Source organism: Bidens hawaiensis, unplaced genomic scaffold, assembly GCF_021521415.1.
Source record: "Bidens hawaiensis isolate Kalapana, Puna unplaced genomic scaffold, B.hawaiensis_p1.1 tig00037734_1, whole genome shotgun sequence".
Lineage (NCBI taxonomy): Eukaryota > Viridiplantae > Streptophyta > Magnoliopsida > Asterales > Asteraceae > Bidens > Bidens hawaiensis.
Window position 1 is genome coordinate 42,839 of NW_027505504.1, and position 7,768 is coordinate 50,606.

Sequence of the window (7,768 nt, forward strand, 5' to 3'; positions counted from 1 at the left end):
GTTGGATTCAAGTTCTAACCAAGGTGCAGAAGAGTTTTGGGTTGAAGTTAAGATGCTATATTAGTGAAGGCATTGTCACCTGGTGTCTTTGGTTGGTTATTGCAACGACGGGCGTGAGATGATTCTTGTGTACGAGTATATGGCTCTTGGAACCCTTGAAGATCATCTGCATAAACTTCTAAAGCCTTTTTCATGGACTCGGAGGCTCAAGATATGTATAGGCGCTGCTAGGGGGTTAGATTATCTTCATACTGGTACTGGTAGTGGTATAAAGCAACGTCCTACAATGACTGAGGTTGTAGTTAGTCTTCAGTCTATACTATTGTTGTAGGTTTCGAAGAATTGGTTAAAAGGAACGAGTTCAAGTATAATCAACCCGACACTTGATGCTAACTCAAGATTGATATCAAGATTCATTCGAATTGGAGGGTTGTGTGTTCATGCAGATGAAACCGATAGACCAACAATGTATGAAGTTGTTGGCATGCTGGTTAGTCGATCAAATCCAGTGTCGTCATAGATTATAGAAGAGGTCCTAGATATTATAAACGTTGCGTCTGATGACTATGATTTTAAGGCGGCAGAGGAGTACGAATACGAGCTAAGAAATTTAAAAGTACATTCTTATACTTAACATCTTCAAAGATTGATGAATGAGTAGTCTTTCCAAGACTATAAAAAATAAAAATCAATAATAAGCTCTTTACAATTTTTTAAGCACCATAATGGCAACCCTTAAAACCATATTAAATCATTGCTCACAATAATACATTATGAACATTATGAGCATAACATACAGAGATCACCTGTGTAACTCAAAAGAAAAAGAAAATTCATATCTTTATAAAAAAAGATTAAAAAAATATGATAAAAGCATTGATTTTACAGTGTTCTCTTCAACCAGTATACTCTCTTTGCATTCCCACATCCATAAAAAACATGGAAACACTTTGTTTGCCAGAATTCTATACACCAAGAAGATGAAATTGCACCTCCAAAGGAAGATAACCGTCACATTTGAAGCTTCAGTAACCGCTTTTTTTAAAGATGTTTCGTTTGTCTCTTTGATGGTCCTCCGGGAAATAGCTTCATTATCCATCCTAGAACTCTTTCCACAACCTATGACGATAATAAAATAATAATAATAATAATAATAATAATAATAAAATGAGTGTTTAAATATATAGCATTTAAACTAAGTAATAAAATATTTGTGATTACAAAAAAAAAAGTGTTTTAGTACCTCGTCACCTTCATCAGCATAGGGCGTGTTATCAACCACAACACGAGGCGCAGGTTTTCTTTGTGGGATATTATCACTCACCACCATAGTCTGAGAAGTCAACAACTCTAATCTTTGTGTTTGAACTTCAAGTTTATGAGATGGTTCCTTGTTCAAATCCTTCAAAATGCAAAGGAATGTATAAATTAATGATAATATTATAAGCACACGCACGACTGGGGGTGCAAACGAGCCGAGCTGCTCGCGAGCTACTCGAGATTGGCTCGTTAAAAAGCTCGATCGAGCCGAGCCTAGAAGTAAGCTTGTTTATTAAACGAGCCCGAGCCTCACTTGTCAAGCTCGAGCCGGCTCGCGTGCCTCAACGAGCCTGCCATTTATAAAACTTTTTAAAATATATATTTAATAGATATTAATTAATATATAAAATGTTATAAAAATAACTAAATAATATATGTTATTTTATACATAAAATTATAATAGAAAAAAATATATAAAAATAATTATATTATATGAAAAATAATTGATAAATAGTAAATGAGCCAAACCCAAGCCGAGCCAGGTCGAGCTCGGGATCGGCTCGACTCGTTTGCACCCCTACATGTCAATTTGGAACTTAGAGATGACTCAGTGGACAAAGCTTGCACCAATTCTTGTTTTTCCAAAGCTAACTGAAACGAGACAAGCGTAACAATATTTATATATTACGAAATAAGAATTTTTAGTGGGATGACAAGCAACTGATAAAAATCTTATATTAAGAAGGAACTACCTCGGAAATAAGTGTGTTGATATTTTGAATCATGAACATCTGATCTGGAGGTATGCTTGATGATGAAACTTCAAGACCAAGATTCCTACCAGCATCACTTTCACCAAGGGTAACTTGTGTTGCAAGGTTTGTGGGACCAGGTAATGTATCTTCACTCTCATCTACTAAATCAAGAAAAATATCAAAATGTAGAAATCACAAGCGCATCACAAAGATTTCTTTTTCTTCTTATTTTTTTATTTTTGTAAGCTTAAGAAGTAACTTGCAACTAAAGTCACCTTTTATAACGACAAGTGCGTTTTTTTATATTATGAAATAATCACATACCAAGATCATCTGTAGAAGTCGATACTTCCTTTTTAACAGTTGGATTCTTCTTAACATCCACCGACTTCCCAGTGACTGCAGGTGCTTTCCGCAGCTTAGATTGCATAAGTTTTTTCTCTGTTCAAAATTTATTTTGCATTTACACAAAATCATTAGAATGTATAAAGAACTGGCTTCCAACAGTCAAGTCTCTGTTAGCCAACAGCCATCAAGTCAAACTTAATATTAAAGGTCGAATTCTCGTATTCATATCAGTAAACATATAAATACCTTCTTGTAGAGCATCAATCGTGGACAGCAGATCTTGGCGATCCTTCTCCATGCTGGCTATTTTTCTCCTGAATATATTTAAAAATATTTTTTTAACCGTCCAATAGCAATATAGCAATAAAACTAGGACACATTCAGATTTAAGCATTATGTCATAGTTTTTTGTTCAACTAATATGCAAACCCTACTTTAAAATATAGAACGCTTAAATCACAATAACTGAGTAGTACTTTAAATCCATAAGCTCAGACCGTACTTCTGTGAAGACATTTCGGCTTCCAAATTTTCCAACTGTCTCTCCAGTTTTAGTTCATTAGACCTCAGTCTGAGTGCCTAAAAAAAGATGTGTTTTAATAACTAACATACGAAAAAAACATGGTAAAGCGAGAAAATGATATTGTTATTATTTATTAATTACCTTCTCTTCTAATCCAATAACCTCAGAAGCCAGCAACTTGGCACGTTCGTCAGTGCACTGCATTCTAACATGGCATTTCCATACTCGGTCCTCACAGCCTCAAGTTCTACCTAGTCACATAAAAATTTAAAGAAAATTATCAGAAAAAAAATTAACAAACAGATGCAAATACAGTAAAAAAATATTTCATATTATGTAACATACTAACCAGCTGAGCATTAATTTCGTCCTGCAAGCTCTCTATATCAGCCTTTAATTGGTTAACAACACCTCCCTGCAAAGAAAAAAGAAAAGGTAAGCATTAATAAGATAAAAAAAAGCATGAGATTCATTAACTTTTAAAAAAATAAGATATGCTGGCATAATTTAAATAATAATAAAAAAAAAGTTTCTTACCTGTTGGTTATAACTATCGGTTAGTGCTGAGTTTTCAGTGGCTAAAGACTCGGCTAGAACTCGAGAAGCTTCCAGAGCTCGTTGCAAAGAAAACTTTTCTTGCGTAAGATCTTCGATATGCTGCTCAAAAAAATAAAAAATAAAAAAAGCAAGACATGTATAGTATATGTGTCTCCAGAACATTTAATAATATTGCTTGCAAGAGACATGCACACAATATTAAGTAATTTAATGCATATAAACATCATGAAAGTATTAAACTTGTAACCAAAAATTCATCAATAACTTTAGATGAGATGATAAACCTGTTCCAAAGCAGCAAAATCTTCATTCTGTTTTGTTGAATTATAATTGCTACTTTTCTCCATAGTAAATTCATTAATACTCTGCCTAAAGATGGAGTTTTGAGAATCAGATGAAACATGGGGGTCCACAGGGTGAACTTTTGAGCTAAACGGGTTATCTTTATCTTTATCTTTATCTTTATCTGTCTCTGCATTTTTAGGCACGTTGATCAAATCCAAGAAAGATGGTCGAGATTTTCTGCCAGCTAAGCCTGGAGATATGGATGTCTGATTATACGAGGGTATAGCCTCAGATATGATGTTCGTAGATATAGATTCAGATGACCATAAAGACGAGCTGGTTTCATTGGCCGAATGATCAAATAGTTTCTTATTGTCCACTGAAGAAACTGGAGGATAACGATTCTCCAACATGTCTTGTATAGATTTCTTAGCTTCAGAAGAAGGACCTGAAAGTTTGAAAGTACAGCAAAAGTAAGCACTACATAGAGTTTACTTGATGTGGTGGGTTGGGTAACAGGTCAAAACGAGTAAAAAAAAAACTAAGTCGAATTGGGTTGGCCCAAAATACTATTTTGTCCAAAAAATCTAAAACTTTTTAATTTTAGTAAAGGAAAAAATGGCAAATGCCATGAAAAACCAATATAGATTCTGTTTTTTCTCACAAAAGTCCCTCAACAATTTTTCTGCACATAAAACTATTAAAAGTCCTTCTGCATGCTAATTTTGAACATAAGTGTGAAGCTTTTTTTAAAACAACTTGGAAAAGTTCCACAAATTTGTTCAAATTTAGCATGTGGAGGAACTTTAATGCGCAAAAGCTGTTGAGCAACTTTTGTAAGAAACATAGAAAGTATATTGGCTTTTTAGGATATTTGCCCTTTTTATAAATAAAAAGCGTCCCGCTCAACCCGTTTCCTTTAAAACTATATTTTTTGAACTCCCTTATTTGACCCGTTAATAGATAAAAACACAACTGAAATCGACTCATAAGTAAACTAGTTAAAACTACCACCTCTAGAATTTACAGTGTTCTTAAAAGGGGAATAAGTTATTACCTCTGTATGTCGTGTCATTAGCTGGCTGATGATCATTGTAACTTAAGTTATTGGCAAATGAAGATCGCGGGATCTCTCAGGAGAAGGCTTATTAACTAAAACTTGAGTGGTTACAGAACTTGCAGAGCTAATAATATCCTTTACGTCTCTACTAATTTTAGAGGTATCTTCCTGCTTTATATTCCTAAAATGACTATAATTGCTGTAAATATTCTCTTCTGGATGATTAACTACTTTATCTTTTTTGTGATCCGCCTCATAAGGTGCTTTATTGTCCAACTTTCCATCGGTTGAATATGTGGGCCCTGGACTTACAGAGGTTATATTGAAACTACTTATAGGTTTCACATCAGGTTCAGCTTCAACAGCGTTTATTGTTTTATTCTCATTTTTTGGAGCATGAAATCCTGAACCTAAATCAGATGTGGTGTCTGTTATTACCGGAACAGAATCAGAAACTGGAGGTTTTGTATCCTTTAGGTCACCATTAGCAGAATGAGTAGAATTAGTATTAGCAGATTTTTTGGCTGCTGCTTTCTATTTTCGAAACTCCTCTAACTGTAAACGCGAAACAAGCATAAAGCTTTAAACAAACATAAAAAATTAACAAAATGTCATTTTGACACTAAAACTATCAATTTAGCAGTAATCTAACAAGATCAAAGTTCACCAAAATTTAGCATTTGTAAAAAATTAACAAAAGGGGTGAATATGCATGCACACTTGATATATTAGACATCAATGGAGAAAGTAATCAGTTAAAAATTTTAGCATTAGTAATTAGAACTAACATCATTAAGCAATAAGCATCATACATTTAGTTGAATTAACAACTAATATGAACATCTTTAGCAAAAAGCATCATAAACTTGAAAATGAAATAAACCACCAGGGTCGAACAGAAGCAGTTACAAAATCAACAGACGTTAACATCGACACTAAAAGGTGGATATTATATCAAATAAATAGTGAGAAGTGAGAGACAAAACATCGAGGGTGTTACGAAGAGAAAAGATACAGCTTTAAATCATTTTTAGAACTGCAAGTCACATAACATTCTCAATTAAACATTTTATTGTAATGGGCATTACAGCATGACCTTGCCAAATATTATTTATTACATATTTGCATCCTTAGCCGACACTCATTCAAAAAAAAATCAAAAAAGCAGAAAAAAAACCCTATTTGCATCAATAAATAAATCATTCAAAATCACAAAACTCATATATGAACTAACTATTTCAAAATTAACCTCAATGTGTGAATCACTACTACAATAACGGATAACCTAACTGGCAAATCACAAAATCAGATAATTAAACCTTTGCTAGTATACATTACAACAAAAGCAGCATATTGTGACAGGGATTAATGAAAACAAATTTCTTATATTTTGCTCTCAAGTTTTTCTTTCATATTAAAGCCAAACCTAATTGCCCCTAATTGGTCAGTGCCGGCCCTAATCAGCCTTATTTCCAACGATTTGGATCCTGAGCGGGTTGAGGAGGGGTTAAAACCTTAAAAATTACACATAAAAATGTGTCTATTAAAAAAACTGAAAATTTACATATAAAAAAATTTCAATCCGATCAATCCCGATTACTCCCGTGTTGGTACCCGACCACCCGACTAGCGACTTCTACAACACTGGTAACTTTATTAACTATTAAAAATGTGAACTTGAAACCCTCTTTGCATCATCCAACAATCATTTCAAAATCCACATAACAAAAGAATTATATAATCTATAATTAGGGTTATACTTATACCACTTGACATATCAATTTCAACTTTAAAGTGTAAACCCTTACTGCATTAACCTAACGAACAAATCACATAATCAAAATTAAAGCTTCCTGACATGCATTTACAACATATCACAAAAGGGTTTGAGAAATTGATGAATTTAGAAAGAAATAAACAACATATATATATACCCGTTTCTTGCCAGCTTCCAATTGCTGTTGCTTCTTAGACACCTGATCCGACGCCATTCAATCCAAATTCCAAACCTTTATCACAATCTTGAAAATGGGGTTTTATGTAGAAGAATTTGAGACGATGGATTGATGGGTTACATAAACCCCTGATTGATTGAATTGAATTGGGTCCGATCTAATCGGTGAGGGAGAGTCGGGTTTTGGAAATTGGGGATTTTGAGACCCGTTTTGGTTTTAGATCTCTCTCTCTCTCTCTCTCTCTCTCTCTCCTACTGATGTTTGTTTGATTGTTTTCTTCTCTCTCTTTATGGTTTGGTTTTTTATCTTTCGTTACTGCAACGCCTCTTTTGCTGCAAGGAAGGATGAATTATTATTATTATTATTAAACCTAACACCAAGTAACATTCTTTTATCTTTCTTTATTTGTATTTAGACACCGCATTTTTTAAATTTAGAGAGACTTGTTGTTCTGCTCTGGTTAAACTATGTTGTTTTAACTGGGCTTATGTGGACTTCAGAGTTTGATTTGGATGTTTCCTTGAGAATCCATAACTCTGGCTGTTATTTGGCAGTCATTGTGACGTCACGAAAGCGGAACTCTCTGACGTAATTCGTAATATATAGTGGGACGAAAACCCTGGTGGGGTTGGTATTCGAGCTGACAACACATTTCTTTATTTACTTTTATTATTATTATTATTATTATTTCATTTTCTATCTTACTTGATAGATATATGAGACGGGATATCTACTATCTATCCATTGACGTGGAAAAGCCTTTCTTGAGTTTGGTTTTGAGTCTGAGACTGTAAAAATCCTAAGCCACAACCATCACCTAATGTCATTGATATGTTTTATTATCTTGTAATAATACATCTAGGATTTTGATATAAGAAAGTATATGTTATTGTTATATAATTTTTTTTATAATGACATAAAATAAAAGAAGAATGACTCAAAGAAAATAATAAGGGGGTGTTTATGATTGCTTATGTTATAACTTTCTAAAAAATTAATAAGTTATATAAGATGTTTGGAAAAG

At 33.4% G+C, this 7,768-nt stretch overlaps 1 pseudogene across 1 annotated transcript; it reads right to left on the reverse strand.

Moving 5' to 3' along the window:
- Positions 1-749: 749 nt before the first annotated feature.
- On the reverse strand, positions 750-6,780 carry LOC143613573 (protein BLISTER-like; annotated as a pseudogene). The gene is made up of 13 exons (XR_013150143.1): positions 6,724-6,780; positions 4,787-5,344; positions 3,729-4,177; positions 3,424-3,543; positions 3,236-3,301; positions 3,028-3,137; positions 2,866-2,942; positions 2,610-2,677; positions 2,340-2,456; positions 2,013-2,173; positions 1,849-1,911; positions 1,244-1,408; positions 750-1,119 (listed from the first exon to the last, which is right to left on the reverse strand). The product of XR_013150143.1 is annotated as a protein BLISTER-like (transcript).
- Positions 6,781-7,768: the final 988 nt, after the last annotated feature.